The sequence below is a fragment of the Carcharodon carcharias genome, chromosome 14, assembly GCF_017639515.1.
Source record: "Carcharodon carcharias isolate sCarCar2 chromosome 14, sCarCar2.pri, whole genome shotgun sequence".
Classification (NCBI taxonomy): domain Eukaryota; kingdom Metazoa; phylum Chordata; class Chondrichthyes; order Lamniformes; family Lamnidae; genus Carcharodon; species Carcharodon carcharias.
Window position 1 is genome coordinate 50,228,754 of NC_054480.1, and position 22,218 is coordinate 50,250,971.

Consider the following 22,218-nt stretch of genomic DNA (forward strand, 5'->3'; position numbering starts at 1 on the left):
CCCCATGTCACAGGTTGACAGGGCCGCCATGTAGCGCACTCATCTCTGACCATCCGAGGGGTGACCAGCACTCTCCGGGAAGCATTAAGGGGCCAGGAAAGGTGCTAAGCACTGCCATGATAACCATATCTCCCTCTCTTTCATGCTGCAGGAGGACCACATCAGGATTATGGATTCTGGTGACCTAGCTGTATGCCTGATGGCCTACAGAGACCGTAGAAGACTGAGGAGAGAGTGACTGAGGCTCCTGGTTGTGCAAAGGCAGGAACAGCAACCTTATGAAGAAGGGGCAGCAGGGTCTCCTGCACATGCTGCCCAGGAGTGACAGCAAGCCATGGCTGGTCGACGCCTAGTGACAAGCAGGCTCTATAGATGCCGTCTGCCATTCCTGCAGATGACTGAGAACCAGTGTCGCTGACAACTACGCATGTCTAGGGACCTGGTGGCTCACATCTGCCATTTACTGCAGGACTTGGCACCAAGGGATATGGAGGGCATCCACTGCCAGCGGCTGTGAAATTGACTGTAGCGCTCAAATTCTATGCCAGTGGCTCCTTTCAGGGCTCCACAGGTGACCTCTGTGGGATTTCACAATCTGCCACCCACAAATGCATCCATGAGGTCATGGATGCCATCTTCTCCATGGCACACGACTTTGTGCATTTTGCCCGGGACCAGGGCAACCAGGATGCAAGGGCCATTAGATTCGCCCTGATCTCAGAATTCCCACAAGTGCAGGGTGCGATTGACTGCACTTATATGGTGCTCAGGTCTCCATGCTACACTCAGTGGACTTCAGCATCTGCAAGGGTTCCATTCACTGAATGTGTAGCTGGTATGCGGCCACCAGAAATGCATCCTGCAGGTGTGCGCACGGTTTCCAAGGAGTTTGCACAATGCCTTGATCCTCAATTGCTGAGTCTTCAGGGTCCATAGAAGCTGAGGGGTTGGCTCCTTGGGGGCAAGGCTTCCCGCAGAGGCCGTGGCTGATGACACCTGTGCAGTGGCCTCAGATTGCAGCAAAGCAAAGCTATAATGAGGCTCATGCAGCAGCTCGCAACTTGGTGGAGCAGACCTTCGGGATGCTGAAGATGCTGTTCTGGTGCCTGGACCCATGCAGTGGAGCCCTGCAATACAGTTCTCAGAGGGCGTTTCGCACCATTGTTGTCTGCTGCGCCCTTTACAACCTGGCTCTGTGACGGGGAGAGGAGCTGGCTAAGGAGGAGATGGAGGAGCTGCACATCTCCTCCAATGAGGAGGATGCCGATGAGGGTGAGGGGGTCCTCGGTGGTGACAATGATGAGAATGAGGCGCTCACACTGGCAGGTACGCTCGGGTGGCCCTCATTGCTATGAGATTTGTGGAGGATGATGAAGACATGCAGTGAGGTGTCCCCATTGATCCTCACAGCACAGTTATGAATGTTTGACTCCAGTCTAGCTTATGGCAGCACCAGTAACCTCTGTAAGCATGCTCCTGCCATGGAGATGCAGTGGAAGCCTAATAGTTGCTCGATCGCAGGAGGGCGATGACAACATGCAGTGAGGACACTCCATAGATTTTCACATAGCTTCTGAGAATGTCTGACTACTGTCTGGCTGAGGGCAGCTCGCTTGCGCTCTGTGATCAGCGCCATCTCAGGGACATGAAACGTTAAATGTATTTGATGCTGTGTCCGCCTTCAGCACCCAAGCCCTTCAGGTGCTGGTGCACAGCATCACTGGTCACAGATGCTGGTGTGATGGGGGCCAGCCCCATCTTAAAGGTGCTGAGCGCACACAAAGAGTATGAGAGAACTCTGTGGTGCCTGCCCACTACATTCCAGCAGCAATGACCAGCACTGCCGAGGTGCAGGCATCAGTAATGTTTCGAGGGAGTGTGAGGCTGAACCATCACTGTGGTCTGAAAGCCGCACAGAGCACAGGGAAGAGGCCTTGGACTGAGAAACCAGCCTCTATCTTGTGCAGAAAGGTTTCACATCTGAGTGACAAGAACACTGCTCATCAGAACAAGGAGCCATAGGCAGGGAGACATTCTTTGGAGTTTATTGACAATAATGAAAAATATGTACAAGTGATCAACACCAGTGGCCAGGCTGTGCAACTACTTTTACCGAACTTTCCTAACTGCCGCTATGACTTGATGCACCCCGGATATCCACAGCAGTGGTGGAGGCAGCTTGCTAACTATGACGCCCTGTCAGTGATGACTTTGGCGGCCGTCCTCTGGAGGGCTGAGACTTGGAAAGCCCCGGCCTGCTTTTGGGGTCCTGCTGTGTGGCAGTGGCACCCTCCTTGGCCTGAGAACCTGGGGCTGCGGAGGTCACAGGAAGAGGGGATTCAGATGGGCCAGTCACTCACAGAGTCACCCGGGTGGATGGCCCTGGAGCGTGCACCTGCTGATCCACCTCCCTATGGGTGCCCGAGGGCCCCTGGCTGACTCCATGAGCAAAAGGGGTGGCTGGAGTGAGATTGAGCTGCCCAGCACCCCTCTCCCGTACACACTGTTGGAGGCCAACTATGGCATCAGCGATGGATTTAAGTCTGCGCAGCAGTGCAGGACTAATGTCCTGGACCAAGTTCTCCATGGTGGCCACCATCCTGCCAGTGTTGGCCTTGGTGCATTGCAATGATGGCAGTATCACTTCAGCCTGAAGACAGACGGACTCCTCCATTGTGCCTTGCAATCAGAAGAGTGCAGTGGACATCCCTTCCTGATGTTCCCTAGCTTGCCTTTGCAACTCCAGCAACTGTGACTTGACCGAGTGCAGAGGCTCATCACTTGACTTGGACTCAGCAATGTTCTGATCTCCAGCAGTCCTCCAAATGCCAGGGACCTGCCTCAGCCTACTGTGGATCAGAAAGTGCGATCTGCTCACCAAATTGTGATCCCGAGGCTACTCTAAAGCTAGGCGCCACCGAGGTGTGTGTCTCTGCGCTGGTGGAGGATGTGGGTGAGCGCTGTGATGGGACTCCAGGGAGGGTGCCTCCAGATTCCTCTTCAGAGGTTTCTTCAGGGCTTGACTGGAGGCCTTGGGTCATGGATTCTGTTGGCTGTTTGGCAGATGTGCCTGCGAAAGCAAGGGGGGATAATTAATGCATGGCAGTGGCCTGTGAAAGAGGACGCATCACTCACGGCATAGCTGTCTGATGGATGTTGCACTGCTGGATTGTCACTTGGTAGGGCACCGCCAACCTTGCCTTCAGCAACTGACCGATCCCGCTCATCGCCAGCCAGCTGGATGGCTCCGTTTTTGAATTTTGTCAGAATTTTTATCTCTGGCATCCCTCCACCTGTCTGCAACCTTTCACTCTTGTTGTGTGCCAGTTTGTCCTGCCTGAGTCTAAATGGGGAGATTGTATCAGGGCACATGCCAGGCCAGATGATATGTATAAAACAAAAACAGAATTACCTGGAAAAACTCAGCAGGTCTGGCAGCATTGTGGAAGGGTCATGAGGACTCGAAACGTCAACTCCTTTCTTCTCCGTCGATGCTCCCAGACCTGCTGAGTTTTTCCAGGTAATTCTGTTTTTGTTTTGGATTTCCAGCATCCGCAGTTTCTTGTTTTTTTTTCCCCCAGATGATATGTATGCCTGGCCTGCGTGGGTGGTGAGTGGTCCCATGGACGGGATGAGGACAATGATGGTGTGTGTGAAAGAGTGAATAGTGATGCCCCTTGCACGGGCAGTGAGTGAGGGTCCTGTGGATGTTTGATGGGTTTGTGAGTGTGGGAGTTGGGAGTGATGAAAAGACTTACCCTAAAGTGACTTACCCTGGCGCAATGGGGAGATCATTCATCCTTTTGTGCCACTGGGTGGCTGTTCTCCTCTGCAGGGCATTTGCGCTGACCACCACTGCCACCGCCTCCCAAGCCGGGTTGGTTACTTTACTGCTCATTTGAGGCCAGAGCATGGGTAGAGCACATCCCGTTGGGCCTCCACAGCATCCAGCAGTTGCTCGAGGAACCCGTCGTTGAAGCGAGGGGCTGCAGTCTTTTTTCCTTTGCTGGCCATGTCTCCCAGGAAGCGGTGGTGAGCTGGTGGCGATGAGCTCTTTGATGGCAGCTGCCTTTTAAAGATGGCAGCCGGTGTGTTGCAACAGTGGAGTGATGGCGGGAGGGCGAATGAGAGTCTGCCCGCCATGGAAATGGCATGTTTCACAGGACTGAATAAATAATGAGCCAGGTTTGAAACGATATGGCGTGAAAACCCGTTGTTTTCATCAGCGGGTATGACTCTATTTTACCTGCCCACTACAGCACTTACTGCAAATCTGGGAAAATTCCGCTCATCATGTGTATTGGTTTGGCACAAAAGAACATGGAAACAATCCTGAGCAAAATAATTAATTTCAATTTGCACAGTGACAACAGCAGGAGGTTCATCATGCATTAGAAACTGCTACTGTACAGGAAGTTAATGAGCTATAATTCCTTACTGCTATCCTTTAATTTTCCACACATCTTCATTCCATTCTGTTTACTTGGCCTCAGCAAATTCCCCATAAGGAAGTGAGTGTACTTCATTGGAGCACGTTAATAACTGTTTATCAAAGACTACTCATTACAGTGCTGGAAGTGAGCAGTCAGTGCTAACATGAACCACTCCTGGCAATCCCAAACTGTTTTTTTCTCCTGAACACCCTTAATCTGAGAGTTTTCATTCCCTGTAAATATTGTTACTTACTTGATACAACTGTATAAAATTCCAGCACTATTTCAAATTAAACTACCACAAATTAATGCAAGCTATATTATGGTTTTTTAAATTAAACTTTACCCTATAAATATATATTTCGCCAGCAAAATAACCACATAGTATATTTTTCTGCACAGTTCAATGTACAGATGTGGAGAGAAGGAGTAGCTTTGACTTGGTGTAAATCCACCAAATAAATGAGGAAACTTCTACAGGCGGGATTTTCTGATCCCGCCAGCAGCGGTCATCGTAGTGGAAAATTCGTAGTGCGGAAGTCAGTCACCCACCGGCGTAAAAATGGATTGCAATTTTCCGCTGCCAACTCTCATGGTGGGTCGGATTGCCCGCTGCACTATGTCAGGGGCCACATTGCCTGCCATTGCATCTCATGAATAGTCATTGAAATCCCAGCTCGCCAGAATCACGCTCCCACTCCAAATCAAATGGCCACACCAGCGGCTAATTGGATCGGTATGAATCACGACCAGATATAACTAACGTGCACCTGGAGAACCGCACTCCACTTACAACTTCAATGTTTGTGCATGTAGTGTTCACCTATCACTGCGCTGCGCTCGCAACTGCTCTGACTCCGTGCCAAGGCTGCTCAGGCAAGACCAGCAGGAATGGAAGGGAAGGTGCTGGAAGGTACACGCTTGACTGAGGGTTGGGGGGGAGTTAAGGGGTGACTGTAGCCCAGGAGGGAAGGGGTGGACAGAGACACATGACTGGGAGGGAGGAAAGGAAAAGGGGGCATAAATCCGAGGCAGTCCTGGGGCAGTGCACTACATTTAGTCAGGGTCAGAAAGCAAAGGCAGTCCTGTGGCAGTGCGCACCATGCTGTGAGTGGCATTCATGTCCTGCTTCCAGTCCAGGGAGGGGCGGGCTTGTCTGTGCTGTGTCGGTTGTGCACAGCATGGTGTGCAGGGCATGATCAATCCCTCACACATTTGGGTCCTGGGGTTTGGTGGCTTGCTACTGGTCTGCAGATGGCACAGTCATAGTCTTGGTAGGTCACTGTGCTTAGGGCCTCAGGGTCTGGAGGGGCGAAGTCGACATGGAGCATCGGGACGTCCACAGGAAATGTCTCAGGGGGGATATTACAATATTACAAATTACGATAAGCTCCAGGGATAAATGGGGAGGCAGGAGAGTGATCAGAGGGAGGGAAACTTGCACATAATGTTCTTCCAGAACAATAGGGGGGACTGGATGGTGACAGAGATGGGTTGGAAGCTGGTTTCATAGTTGAAGCGGAGCAGTACCATTTTGACAGATGGAATGACGCAGTTAAAAAATAACCTAAGGAAAAAATCACCAGAGGAGGGGTTTGAGGGCTTGTCGGAGGAGTCGACTACTGTACTTTTTGGCCGATTGAAGGGACCCCTAATAATTTCTGCTTCAGGACATGAAGAGCAAGGCTCCGCTGAGGCATGTTAGGAACGCTCAAATGCCATTTGAAGAATTTGGGCAATTTAACTCATGGTGAGCATTCTTGCAAGAATCCATTATGGCTTGGGGCAAAATGTTGGTTGGCATTGAATGACCATTTGGCCCTCTCATAGGAATGTGCGAAGGTCAGGAGGATCCAACTATAAAGGGGCAATGGCTAAAGTACATATGTAGAATGCTCCAAAGAACCCTTCACATTGAGAGGTTCAGGCTTTACACGGCTCAACGTTTACAGTCATTACATTAGTGCAAGGCTGGGTTCTAGTCTACTCCAAAGGAGACAGCCTGATAGTGCCCTGACTGAGGCTCATAGCACCTGGCTGTACTCACCCAAATCCAACCCCCTTTGTGAAAGAGTTGTCATGCCTGGGACATTGGTGGGAGTTGGAGGAGGAGGAGTGGGTGTGGAACTCAGCTTCTAGTGATCCGTAACACTGTGCTACAGATGCAAGGGAGGGTCTGGGAATGGAATGCCTGGAATGAGGGCAGCCCAAGGGCTCCACAATAACTTCTAGCTTGACAATGGAAGGTGATCATTGCAGGGTTATGTTCAATCATGTCTCTGTTCAATTTTTCCACAGTGATGAGGAGGAGGTGCAGAATGGGGGCAGCAGACAATGCTGCCTTTTTCATGGTTCTCAGGCAACTGAGGAGGAGAAAGGCCTGTCGCCATCAGGCTGGGTAAAGGGAAGAGACTCACCCTGAGGAACATGGGTCAGCGGGGTCCTATGAAGACCAGAAGCTGAGGAGGAGAGATTAGTTCCACGGAGGCATTTGGCATGACCCAGGGTGTACTGAAGATGCCTCTCATATTTGAGGATGAGTAGGAGACAGTGCCAAAGACGCCTTTGCTTATCAAGGGATGTGTCTAATTCTGTCTAATTCTTCATGAGGATCTGACGCCAGGTGGCCTGGGAGGCCATCCATTGCCAGTGGCTCTAAAGGTGACCACTGCACTCAAATTTTTTGCGAGCGGCTCATTCCAGGGCTCCACTGGGGAACTCTGTGGAATATCACGCTTATAAATGCATCTGACACTATATTCAGCAAATACACAATTACATTCAGTTCTCCCTGGATGAAGCCAGTCAGATGATGACCCTGACCCTGCTCTAAAACTAGGTCCCGTCGAGGTGTGTGTCTCTGTGCTGGTGGAGGTTGCAGGTGAACACAGTGATGGCTCTACATTCAGGGGTCCTCAGGATCCTTATCTGAGGTGGGCTGGGGCTGATGGGCTATCTGGCAGTGTGCCCTTGCCTTTTCTTGTTGGTGGCTGTAATAGAGAGAAGAGATAATTAGTAATTGGCTGGATAGTCACCTACATTAAAGAGCACTCACAGTTTCGGAGGAAGGGTGATGACTGCTGTATAGACGTTCACTGCCTTGTTGGGAGACGCCAATCTTGCCTTTGCTGCAGAAACTGCCTCTGGCCTTGCCTGCCAACTCTGCCATCTGCTCTTCAAAGGTGGTGAGTGGTCTGAGCTCCAGCATACCTCCGCTCCTGTCTGGGGTCTCTCCCTGTTGTTGTGGGAAATCTTGTCCTGCATAAAGACAGATGGACAGATTCTGAGCAGGACGGATGCCAAAGCAGATGATAAGCATGCCTGCCTGCTGTGTGTGCTGAGTGGACCTGTGTAAGGGCTGAAAACGCAACTTGTGCAGGATGTGACAAGAGATGAAGATGTAAAAGTGTGTGTGAGAGAATCAGTGATGATGTCGCTTGTGCTGGTAATGTGTAAGATCCCTGTGGACTGTAACCCTGCAAATGCTTGATGGCTATCTGCAAGTGTGAGTTGAGAGCGAGAAGAATGTCGACTCACCCTGGTGGAGCAGATGAGATCATTTAACCTTTTTCTGCACTGGAGAGTGGTCTTCTTCTGAGGACCGCAGGCACTGACCGCCCTGGCAACCTCCTCCCAAGCCTTTGAAGTGAGGTTTATGGACCTGTGGCTCCCATCCTGGAGGTAAAGGACCTCCCGCTGGTCCTCGATTGCCTGGAGGAGTATCACCAGTTGCTTATTGCTGAACTTCGGGGCACAGCGCTTGTCTCTTCTGGGGGCCATCACTCGCCACGAAAAGTCCTGAGCTGCAGAGAGTGAATGTGTATGCAGGTGTCATTTAAATATAGCGTCTGGAAATACAACCCTTTGAGTCATGGTGGGCAGACAAATCCCAGCCGACCCTGCCACAGGATACGATGTGCTGCTCACTTCTGCATACATAAATGAGGTGAAAAGTGGACAACCTGGCGTGGCAATCTGCCTCACTGCCCGGTAGGAATTGCGCCAACTTTCCCGTTTGCCACAACACTTGGTCTCTGGAGCAGAAAATTCCTACGCTATTTACTTAGCAAGATTTTCCTGTGGGCTTCTGGACCCTGTTGTCAGGTTCAAACGCAGGTCAGAAATGGCCACTATGTGGGAAACAGTGACTCCCAAATTGGCCTATTAATTGGCTTGTCATCCATTTAAGGATGGCGGGTGGTCTCTCAAAGCTATAGGGGCAATAGTAGATGCTCCAACTTGAAAGCAGCAGCAGGGTGCCTGACATCACACATGGAGAATCTGCAATCTTTCCTATTTAAATCTAAAAAGGCCATTGCAGCCGGGCCACCACTGTAGGGGTGGGGGAGCCCCTCCACAGCTGCTGCTGAACCCAGTCAGGCATGAAGGACCTCTAAGCCTGCCTGGAGTGTCAGCTCCCCTGGGTCTGCTGCTGCAGAGCTAAACTGTCTCCTTCTTCCAGTAAGAACCTATAGGCTGAGGGGAAATTCCAGTTGGCCTCCATCAATAAACTTCAATAGGCCTTTAATTAACTTATTTGTATACCTGCTGCTGTTGGGCGAGTAGCTCTGCTGCGCCCCCATCCTGCCTCCAGAAAAATGGCTTGGGGGCAGGATGCACCCAGGGAATTGGCACGCAAACTGATGATGCAAAATTCCATCTCTTCCCATCTCTGTTGCGCCCCCAGAAGAGGCTAAAAATCTAACCCATGGAGACTAGCAGATGGCCTGGGTGTGACAACAAAACTAACAGGAAAACTTTGGACCATTTATTTACCAGAAAACATTTCTAACCCACTTTGATCTTCAAATTTGTTCGGCTCCTTTCACTCCTGAAAGCACTGTCACCCTCGGTGAGGTACTATTGTGTTATGGTCACCCTCCAGTGCTCACCTGAACAGTCATTATTCATCAGTGAGCCATAACAATGAGCATAAAGAAACCAGTTATCGTGCAGGGCCTCACAGAAATCTCTGTTTCTATCCTTTTTTAGTGATTATGATGTCTGCTTGAATGCTGATCAATGACCCCCTTCTGTAACCCTACAAGAAGTTATTTGTCTGATTATCTCTCTTTAAAAGTGTACTGTTTCTCTGTCCATGTTTTCAGCACTCCTTGTTCATGTTTTGCTGTTAGTTGTATTGTAGGTTACTTCCACTAACTTCCAATTATTTCTATTGCATTTTAATATGTCGCTTGTCGAGAATGTCAAGAGTAGGGAGGTTTTATACGGGTCATTGAATAAAGCAATTTTACAACCCACTCTCCTAGAAGATATTCATTCATTAGGTGTGCAGTTCCATGGGTGCCAGTCACCTTCTATTATCTCACCCACGTGGTCATTTTTCATCTGTGCACCTGGACAGTGAGTGCTAATAGATCATGGGGCACAGCGTAGCTTTGTCGGATCTTATCCTCAACAGATATCAATATACATACTTTTTTCTTACCAGCATTTGGACTAGATTTGCATTTTAACTTAATAGTAACCAGGAACAAGAATCCTGCCAGATTTTGTCCATCCATTGCCTGGGGAGCCAGGAGCCAGCTGTTTATGTTTATTGATCAGAAAAAGGAAAATAAAAATGTGCAGTCTTCTTGATGAAGGGAAGATTCCTTTATGGGGCCATAATTTGCTGTAGTTGTACATCTGACATTAGGTAGACTTATCCTTGCACGTTTAGGTTTTGAAATGTTTTGCTCAGCAAGCTGCTGAAAGTGCAAGCTGATAATGTCGATGCCTGGGACCTGAGAGAGCAAGGCAAGCAACTGAGTATCTCCTTAACCAGTCAGTTTGAAGAATTGTAAAATTAATAGCACAGGGACTGAGAAGTAGACGTAAATTAGGGTGAATAAGTTCAGTTCCAAATCAGATAGACTGCAACGGCTGAAGAAGGTGACTCACCACCACATTCGCAGGGGCAATATTAGGGATAAGCAACAAATGTTGACCTTGCCAGTGATATCCGCATCCATGAAAAGAATATTTTAGAAAATGAACACTGGCATGGACTGGTTAGGCTGAATGGCTTGTTTCTATGCCATACATCCTATGTAATCCTATGTGAATTGAGTCTCCCACCCTTTCTCTCAAGAGGACTAATTGTATGAACATCTAGGGCTGAATTTTTTGTGTCCCCGGCGGGCATGTTTCCCGTGGGAGGAGGGCATGTACAATGAGGCAGGACACGTAAAATAGGGTGGGCACCCATCCCACCACATTCCTGCCCACCTGAGTTCATGTCCATAATACAGGGGGCGGGCGCCGAAATCGGCAGCCAGATCACCATATTTAAATTAACAATTAAGGGTCAATTAGGCTTATTATCAAGGCAATTCACCTTGATAAAACACCTTCCACACCATAAAATATTTGGCATGGGCAGCAAAGCTGGAGAGGGAAGCCCAATTTTTGAGCTCATGTGCATAAAGGGCAGAAAGGGAGTGGGGTGAGGGAGTGGGTCTTTGGGGCCTACCCTTTGCTGATCAGGGGGCAGCCCCCCTTAGGTCAAAACCCCCCTTTCCTTCCCATCTGGTCCCTCCCTTAATGAGGGGCAGAATTCCCACTCTGCCCTCGTTACTCCACTCAGCTTAGCGTGAAGAATGTTGGCTCCATGTTGAAGTGGTTTCTGGGGGAGGCGTGTTGTCTGCGCCCCATCATTATTCAGCCCCTGGTTCCCCATTTTCTCATTACACTGCTGCTAGCACCCAGGCAGGCATTATGACCTCTGCATATTGTTAGTGGATTTCCTGTCTACAGTATACAAAGGCCACAATCTCTGCCATAATAACAGTAAGAGCAGAGTAGGACGAATCTCATTTCATGAGCACCATATTCAGGAGTTACATTAAGGAGTGGAGGAGAAAGTCATGCAGACTCGAAACGTTAACTCTGTCTTCCTCTCCACAGATGCTGTCAGACCTGCTGAGTTTTTCCAGCTATTTTTGTTTTTGTTACACATCCACAGGGATCTCACACCTCAAGGGACAACACCAGTAACTCTCACACACACCCTCACATCTCCATCAGGCTCATATCCTCTCAAACTCACATCCTCATTCCTGTCTGTGGTGCCGCTCACCACACACACATTCCATTCAGTGCTATGCGTCCTGCTCACATTCTCTCCATCTGTTTTCATGCAGGAGAAGCCTGCTCACATCAGCAGGGAGCGGACCCAGACCGGGTGTGGAGTGACCCACATTAGATCACTCACTCACTTGGAGGAGCATGCCATTGTGCTGACTGGTGAGGTTATGGACCTTGCCTGTGGTGACGGTGATGTTGGTGGTGAACACCCTCGTGAGGATCCTGCACTACATCATCCCTCTCTCAACGCAACAGTGAGTGGTATCTCTCTTGCTTTTCACTCTGCTGCCATGCACTACTTATCTCTACTTTGGTTCACAGGGAGCTCGCCAAGGGACCAACACCCTCAGATAGCCAATCCCTCAGCTCCATCCACAAACTCATCTGTAGTCAAGATGGCTCCTCCTCCAGTGAAGAGAAGGAAATAAGCAGCGTAAAAGACCCATCACTGCAGAGGGAACAGCCAGCCCATGAGTGATTCTGGAGGGAAAAGTGTATCCATGGCAGGGTCTTTCGGAGCTTCATGCCAGCACTCTCCCACACAACGGATCCTTCACGTTTCACACTCATCTCAATGTCCTGAGCATTTTGAATGTTGCCTGCTGAGGTTTGCTTTCAGTTGTCCATCTGAGCTGACCTGCATCTCCATCGACCCACTGGATCACATTCCCATGCAGCACCTGTTCTCGCCCACCATGACTCTCAGTTCACTTTCAATTTAGCAAGCATGGTCTGGTTTCACTGCATCGTGCACTCCCCCAACTTTTACCCTCCCCTGGTCACCCAGTTCCTCTCCCCCATCACAGTTGACTCCCCAACATCACCTTCCCCGTCCCCTATGCAACCGACCAGCCACAACCCTTTTCCTTCGGGGGCTTCAAAGTGAACAAGCTTGTTCCTTTCCTTCCTGAAAACCCCACCCCCATCCACATGGACCTCCCCGACCTCCTCCTTCCCACCCCCAGGGTCCGTGTCTGCTTCCAAGTTCTCACCAACCACCCTCGCTGTCCCTTCTATCGCTACCATTGCACCCTTACCCTCCTACTTACTGCCTTACTCTGCCCTCAGTCATTCTCACCCTTCCTCCATACCACGCTCACCCTCAGTTCGAGGCAAGAGTGGACCTATCTGACCGCTCCCTTGCACTTTCACCTCTACTTCCATCCCATCAACCCCCACCCCCTTCCCCCCACCTCACACCCCTCGCCCCCCTCCAAACCCCTTCCTCCGCCCAATCCTCCCACCCCCTCGGACTACCCCGGCTCCTCCCTCATCCCAACTCTTTCCTCCAGCCTTACCTCTTCCTCTAGCCTCACTTCTTCCTCCAGCCTTACTCCTACCCCATTCCTGACTCCTTGCTCCACTCTTTCTTCTTCCTTCACCCTTACTCCCTCCCCTCTCCGCACTCTTTCCTCCTCCTGGACACTCTCCCTATCTCCACACCCCTTCTTCCCCCGGACACCCTCCCCTCTCCACATTCCTTCCCTTGCACTTTCCACCCTCCTTACACCTATCTCACCAGTTGCTGTCTTCTTCCCCGTTGCCCTCTCCTCGCCCATTCTCCCTCCCCCTTCCAACCTCACCCCCTGACTCTTTCATTCCCCCCCCCAGCCTCACCCCATCCTGACACTTTCATTCCCCCCCTCCAAACCTCACCCTACCCTGACACCACCATTCCTCCCCTCCAATCCTCACCCCATCCTGACACCTTCATTCCCCCACCTCAACCTCACCCTCTACCAGCCGATCCTAGCACTTCCTCTCCCACCCCCTCAGCCATCACCTGTTGTGAGCATCAATGGTGACGATCCAATTTCTGTGCACTGCTTCTCAGCAAAGCCATGTCCATGAGAATCCACTCAGCATGCCATGGACATTCCTCCAGTGTGTGGTTGGTGTCAGGGTCTTCTGCTCCTCAGATGCCCACGATGTGAGCAAAGCCCTGGCGGGTAAGTCCTGACTTCTGCACATTACAGTTGTCAAGACATGTTCTACACCGGCACAATTTCCTGCTGATGTGGGCATAAAATCCAGGGCTGAGGGGAGCAATTCTGGCAGGCCGGCCTAATGATAATATGCTGATGTATTACAACAAGGTACCCAACGTCCAATGGCGGAGAACACGGCACGCCATCAGCGGGCTGAGCAGACGATCGTGAACTGGTTTCATGCTGTTGTGAAACTAGTCATGCCATATTGCCTGCTCATGGCACTGAACATGCCCAATGTCGGCAGGCACAGAAAATCCCGGCCACTGTCTGCCCTCTCAAATGGATGTAAGGCATCCCATAGCACTACTTTGAAGAAAAGCAGGGGAGCTGACCAGTGTCCTGGCCAACGCAGGAAACTATAGGCCAGTTAGCCTAACATCTGTCATAGGGAAAATGTTAGATGATATTATTAAAGATATTATAGCAGGGCACTTAGCAAAATTCAAGGCAATCAGGCAGAGTCAACATGATTTTGTAAAAGGGAAATCATGTTTAACCAATTTATTGGAGTTCTTTGAAGGAGTTATAAGTGCTGTGGATAAAGGGGAACCAGTGGATGTACTGTACTTAGACTTCCAGAAGGCATTTGATAAAGTGCCACATCAAAGATTATTGCAGAAAATAAAAGCTCATGGTGTGGGGGGGTAACATATTGGCATGGATAGAAGATTGGTAGCTAACAGGAAGCAGAGAGCTGGCAAAAATGGGTCTTTTTCTGGTTGGCAGAATGTGACGAGTGGTGTGCCAGAGGGATCTGTGCTGTGGCCTCAATTGTTTACAATTTATATAAATGACTTGGATGAAGGGACCAAAGGAATGGTTTCTAAATTTGCTGATGGCACAAAGATAGGTAGGAAAGTAAATTGTGAAGAGGATGTAAGTAGGCTACAAAGTGACATAGCTGGTTAAGTGAGTGGGCAAAAGTCTGGAAAATGAACTATAATGTAGGCAAATGTGAAATCGTTCATTTTGGCAGGAAGAATAAAAAAGAAGCTTATTATCTAAATGGTGAGGAGTGCAGAGCTCTGAGATTCACAGGGATCTGGGTGCCCTAGTGCATGAATCACAAAAGGTCAATATACAGGGACAGCAGGTAATTAGGAAAGCTGATAGAATACTATCATTTATTGTGAGGGGAATTGATTACAAAAGTAGGGAGGTTATGCTTCAGCTGTACAGGGAATTGTTGAGGCCACATTTGAGTATTGTGTACAGTACTGGTCTCCTTATTTAAAGAAAGATGTAAATGCATTAGAAGCAGTTCAGAGAAGGTTTACTAGACTAATACCAGGGATGGGCAGGTTGTCTTGTGAGGAAAGGATGGGCAGGTTAGGCTTGTATCCACTGGAATTTAGAAGAGTAAGAAGCAACTCAATTGAAACTTTTAAGATCCTGAGGGGTCTTGACAGGATGGAAGTGGAGAGGATGTTTCCTCTTGTGGGAGAATCTAGAACTAGAGGTCACTGTTTAAAAGATAAGGGGTCACTCATTTAAGAGATGAGGAGAAATTTTTCCTCTCTGAGGGTTGTGAGTCTTCAGAACTCTCTTCCTCAAAAGGTGGTGGGAGCAGAGTCTTTGAATATTTTTAAGGCAGAGCTAGATAGATTCTTGATTAACATGGGGGTGAAAGGTTACCGGGAGTAGGCAGAAATGTTGGGTTGAGGTTACATTCAGATCAGCCCTGAACTTATTGAGTGGCGGAGCAGGCTCGAGGGACCAGGTGGCCTACTCCTGCTCCTAATTTGTATGTTCGTAAGTACTTATTTCTCAATCAACATCACACAATAAGATTATCTGATTTTTAACACATTGCTGTTTGTGGGAGCCAGCTGTGTGCAAATTGGTTACTGTGTTTCCTAAATTGCAACAGTGACAACACTTCAAAAAGTACTGTGCTTAATTGGCTTAAAAGCACTTTGGTATATTGAGTGGTCGTGAAAAGTGCTATATAAATGTAATCTTTCTTTCTTTTTAAAACCCTCTCACAGTCTTCAGCAACACTGGATACAAGGAGTCTTTCTCGGATGCAAATGGTGGAAAATATGCCATCCTATTATATATCTTCCCATGCTTGGGCAAGCATGTTTTTAGCTTGACCATTTACAGTGTGCAATCTCAGTAATAATATAGCTGTCATAAAGCCTATTGGAGCACAGAGACTATCATAGGATGGTTACAATACAGGAGGGGGCTATTTGGCCTATTAAGTCCATGCTCATTCCCCACCCTTCCTTCTTAGTCCTGCAAATTCAGATAATTATCCAGTTCCCTTTTGAAAGCCCAGTTGAAATTGCTTCCACCACACTTTCAGGCAGTGCATTCCAGATCCTAACCACTCACTGTGTTAAAAAGCTTTCCCTCACGTCACCATTGGTTCATTTGCCATTGACCTTAAATGGTTCTCGACCCTTCCACCTGTGAAAACAATTCCTACCTATCTACTCAGTCCAATCTGAAGAGTTCTCAAAATTCCCACATTTTTCATATCATCAACAAGGATATGACATTTGGACTTTTATGGCAGAGGACCCTACCGCTGGGTTAAGTGTAGAACCCTGCAGACAGGAGGCTAGGACAAGAGGAGACAGAATATGCATTCTTCCCTTTAAAACAATCAACCCCGAGAAAGACTTCTCTTACACAAAACTAAAGCCCATCAAAATCTTGCATAACTAATCGCTACTAACTACTAAGGCAGGAAGGCCGCAATCAATGCAATTATGCAAACCTATCAAAACTCCACATACACGATGGCTTTCAGTTCAAGACTAGTTACGGGGTCAGGAAGACAACGATAAACATCATGTGAGCCCATTAAAAACAGCGAGACAGCAAACACCTGAAGAAGTCCAAATCAGACAAAGAACTAACCTTGATTTGGTTTCAGATAAGAAATTCGAAAAAACAGTATAACTGAGCCACAAGTTAGGAAGGGGAAGCTGACACAGGAGGGTGAGCAGTTTTTGGAGGGGTTGAAGCAGAGTTTAAGCAGGGAGGAGATCTGGAGGTTTATAGGTCCACAGGCAACATCATGGCGAGGGGCATGGAGTGGCAGGCTCAACCGAAGACAACAAGGCCGCAATCGTAGCCCTCCACAAAGATCAACCACCCACAACCATGCCCTCCACCCAACTGAAGAACCTTCACAGATTCCACAGACTAGGACCACGTGGGGATGGTAGGCCCCAGAGGACACAAAGACCGTACCCCAAAACTGCAACCAGCTTACCTGGCTGGATTTCGAACTGTCAAGGAACTCTGGTTGGTGATCATGATCCCTGACCTCTACTAGTTCAATTTAGTTAGGTTTTGGGGGGTGGGACAAGGGTAAGGAGATTAGTAGCGTGATTTTCCCTCATTATGCCGTGTGTTCCCTATTCTTAACTAAGTGTACTTTGTAGGTCTGTATAATCTCAGTGTAATCCTAATGTTATAAATTCATTTGTGACTTCAATAAACCCAGTTTTTTTTTTCTTGCACCAAAACCAGTTGTCTGCTGCACTTTGTCACAACCCCCAAATAAGTCCAAGGTCTAGAACCCAGGGAGTGGGAGCGATTCGGACTGCTCAGAAGTCAGAGGTGAAGCTGACACACACCACCACCACCTACAAATCCCTCCATGATTTTGAATACCTCCTTTGAACATACGAATAGCACAGTTTTGTTCCAATACAACTGCATTAATTTAGCATCTTTAACGTTGCAAAACCTCCTAAAGAACTTCCCAAAGTCGTAATCGGAAATAAATGAATGCTGAGCCAAAGCAGATACTAGGAGGGGTGATCAAAAATTTATTCAAAGAGCTGGGTTTGTGAGGGTCACAAACAAGAGAAGGGTAAGCAGATCTCTTTCTTCAACCTCATGACCTTCACTTTTTTAAACCTTTTCAAGGTGAAGGGTTTTTGTGTTGGATGACTGAAAACCTTTCTTTTGAGATATTCAAGGGTGGATTTTCCCTATGGGCCTCTGAATCTCTATCAAGCTCAAATGGGGGTCAGATGCTCACATTGTGTGTGAAGCCATCACTCATTGCGGTTTTCTGTGAGTGGCCAACTGATGGCCTGAGGGTGGGCTCACTGTCGAATTAGGGACAGCAAGTGGGATCTCGAAGCTGGATGGCCAACCAAATGCATTCTAGCTTGAAGGCAGCAACAGGCTGTCGTGGCAGGTAAGTGAGGTGGAGGACACTTCAAAATGAAGGCACCTTCCCTCCAGTTTTATCAAATTTTAAATTTAAAACAAGACCTTACAGCCAGGCCATCACATGGGGAGACGATCTCATCTACAGGGCAGCCTTTGGCTGCTGCTGCACTCAGGTGAGAATATAGGGTCAGTTAAATCTGCCTGCAGCACTGGCCTCCCCTTTCTGGTCAGCTACTGGGCAGCCTCTTCCAGGCAGCGAATCCAAACCTCACTGCCTCCAGGGACCCAGAGGCCCAACTGGAAAATCTCAGTCAGCCTCCTTCAATTGTCCTTAGCAAGTGTAATCAGCTACCCGCTGGAAGTAAAGCTTTCTTATGCTTGTTCTATGTAAAATACTTTCACTACATTCAGGGACATTAGCCAACAATTACCTTAAAACAATATGACACAGAATCTGACTTCCTGAACCATTGTAAATTGGTCAACAGTTATATGGTAGGACTTGTTAGGCACCAATATTATTGTAATTTAACATAATAAATAACATGTTTTTGAAAATGACTGGTTTCCAAGGAGTTCTGTATGTATTTTAAAAATGAGTACTCAAAGGACAAAAACAAGGTCCAAGGAACTATCCATAAACTGAAAGCATTGCACATTTGGAGGGGAGAGGCAATGGGAAATGAAGAGAGGAGTTTACCATTTTAAGATTTCAGATCAGTGACAGGCTTCATTCATTGGGGGAAATTATTGAGATGCAGAAGTCACAAAAATCAACAGTTTAACTTATATGTCTTCACATAAAATGCTGTAGTAAATCAAAACTTCTAATACTTTATATCACTTCTTAGTCACAGTTTCAACAGAACCCTCACCAGAAAACAGAATAATTAATCACCAGACAGGGCATTTCCACCTTGAAGGTAAAAATCCTGGAACTCCCTCCCTAACAGCACCGTGGATGTACCTACACCACACGGACTGCAGTGGTTCAAGAAGACAGCTCACCACCACCTTCTCAATTGCAATTAGGAATGGACAATAAATGCTGGCCTTGCTAGTAATGTATGCATCCCATAAAAAAAAGTTCAACCATCTGTGAAATATCAAAATTGAATTTATGACATTAGTAAGATAATGAGCTGTAACTGTTATTTTTGAAGTAAACATTAAACTTAGAACTCTCTTTTCTAATTTATGAACTACAGATCCAACAGCAGTGTATAATACAAGTGCAATATTAAGTGGTATTCTTATCCACAGCATAAATTATGGCGTTTGATTATCTGGGCATAGACGACATAACCGGGGAGATGGTGGTGTAGTGGTAATATCACTGGAGTAGTGACCACAGGTCCATGCTAATGCTCTGGGGACACTGATTCAAATTCCACCATGGCAGCTAGTGGAATTTAAACTCAGTTACCTATTAAATTTAATTAATTATTAATCTAGAGCTGAAATCTAGTCTCAGCAATGGTGAAACTATCATTGATTATCGTAAAAACTCATCGGGTTCATAAATGCCCTTTAGGGAGGAAACCTGCTGTTCTTATTTGGTCTGGCCAACAACGTGACTCCAGATCCACAGCAATATGAGTGAACTCTTAACTACCCTCTGAAATAACCTATCAAGCTATTCAGGTGCACTGAACTGCTACAGAAAAATCAAAAAGGAATACAACCAGACAGACCAGTTGGCATCAACATAGGCACCAGAAATGACAGCTCTGTCAACCCTGCAAAGTCCTTCTTACTAATATTTGGGGGTGTTTGCCAAAATTGGGTCAGCTGTCTCACAGACTTGTCAAGCAACAGCCTGATGCAGTCATATTCACCGAATCAAATCTTACACACAATGTCCCAGACACGACCATCACCAGATGTGACACAGTGGTATACAGTCAGGATGGAGGTGCCCTGAAAATCCTATTCCAGACCTCATGAAGTTTCATGATATCAGGTCAAACATGATCAAGAAAACCTCCTGCTGATTACCACCCTCAGCTGATGGATTAGTACTCCTTCATACTGAGCACTGCTTAGAAGAAGCACCGAGGCTGACAAAGGTACAGGATGCACTCTGGGTGGGGAACTTCAATGTCCATCACTAAGAGTGACTCAGTATTATCACTACTGACTAGGCTGGCAGAGTTCTGAAGGACATATCTGCCAGACTGGGCCTCTGGTAGGTGGTGAAGGAACAAACAACAACTTGTCCTCGCCAATCTACCTGTTGCAGATGCATCTGTCCATGGCAGTATCAGTAAGAGTGACCACCACTCAGTCTTTGTGGAGATGAAGTCCCATCTTCAGATTGAGGATACACATCATGTTGTGTGGGGGCTACCACCATGCTAAATAGAAAAGATTCAGAACAGATCTAGCAACTTAAAATTGGTTATCTATGTGGCACTTTGAGCCATCAGCCGCAGCAGCAAAATTACATTCAACCACAATCTGTAACTCATGGTCCTGCATAACCCACTCTCTACAATTACCATCAAGTCAAGGGATCAACCCCGGGTCAATAAGGAGTGCAGGAGAATCTGCCAGGGACAGCACCAGGGATCCCTAAAAATGAGTTGTCAACCTAGTGAAGTGACAAAAATATTTGCCTTTCCACAGCAGAAGCAGCCTATGATAGACAGAATTAAGTGATCCCACACACAACAGATCAGATTAAAGCTCTGCGGTCATACCACGTCCAGTCGTAAATAGTAGCGGACAATTAAACAACTAACCAGAGGCAGCAGCTCCACAGCCATCCCCACTCTCAATGACAGGGGAGCCCAGCATATTAGTACAAAGGATAAGATTGAAGCATTTGCCACCATCTTTAGCCAGAAGTGGCAAGTGAATGATCCATCTCAGCCTCCTCCTGAGGTCCCCCGTATCACAGATGTGTCTTCAGCCAATTCGATTCACTTCAGGTAATATGAAGGAACAGCTGAAGGCACTGAATACAGCAAAGGCTATAGACCCTAACAATATTCCAGCAGCAGCACTAAAGACGTGCTCCAGAACTAGCTGTGCATCTAACCAAGCTATGTCAGTACAACTACAACATTGGCATCTACCCAACAATGAAAGTTGTCCAGCTATGTCCTATGCACAAAAACCAGGACAAATCCAACTCAGCCAATTATCTCCCTATAATTCTACTCTCAATCATCAGCAAAGTGATGGAAGGTACTGTCAGGTAGTACTTACACAGGAATGGCCTGCTCACTGATGTTCAGTTTGGGTTCTGCCAGGGCCACTCTGCTTCTTATCTCTTTGCAGCCTTGATCCAAACATGGACAAAAGAGCTGAACTCCAGAGGTGAGGTAAGAGTGATTGCCCTTGACATCAAGGCAGCGTTTGACCAATTATGGCATCAAGGAGCCCGAGCAAAATTGAAGTCAACTGTAAGCTGGAGGAAAATTGTTTCCTGCATGAAGTCATGAAACACAAAGGAAGATGGTTGTGGTTGTTGGAGGTCAATCATCTGAGTATAGGGCACTGCTGCAGAAGTTCTTCAAGGTAGTGTCCGAGGCAATAACCATCTCCAATAACAGAAAATCTAACCATTTCCCCTTGACATTCAATGGCATTATGATTGTTGAATTCCCCACTATCAACATCCTGGGGGTTACCATTGACCAGAAATTGAACTGGACTAGCCATATAAATATGGTGGCTACAAGAGCAAATCAGAAAGTGGGAATTCTGTGGCAAGTAACTCATCTCCTCTCTCGCCAAAGTCCGTCCCCCATCTACAAGGCACAAGTCAGGAATGTGATGGGATACTCCCCACTTGCCTGGATGAGTGAAGTTCAAACAGCACTCAAGAAGCTGGGCATCAACCAGGACAAAGAAGCCCACTTGATTGGCACTCCTTCCACATTCGATCCCTCTACCATTAATGCACAATGGCAACAGTGTGTACCATATACAAGATGCACTGCAGCAACCACCAAGCTTTGACAGAACCTTCCAAACACATAGCCTCTGTGATAAGAAGAACAAGGCCATCAGATGCATGGAAACACCACCACTTGCAGTGGTTCAAGAAGGCAACTCACCACCACCTTCTCAAGGGCAATTAGTGATAGGCCACAAATACTGTCCTTGCCAGCGATGCTCACATCCCATGAAAAAACAAAAAGAAAATCACACCTTTAGTTCACATATGAAACTACACAAGATTGTGTGTTTCAATCTCATTTTTATGGGCCACACCTGAACCCTTGGCAGCTTTTCCCCCACTGTCCATCATCTGCCACACTCAACTGAATCACTCCTTAAAGTTATTAAAATGTTTTTACATATGTTTGGTTAAATTGCAAAGTAATTGTTTTAGCCACATGTTTGCAAACAATCAAAAGATTTTTTTTCTCTTGTAGGACATTTTAATTTTAAAATTCTGGGGCTAAAACATCAGTCATAATTTATTGAAACTGTGGTTTCTTGTTGGGCAGAAGTATGATATGGCTTGTTGCTAACAGCTGAAACGATAAATTAGCATCAGATGACTCACATCATTGGTAGTATATTACCATGTCGATAAAACACCATAC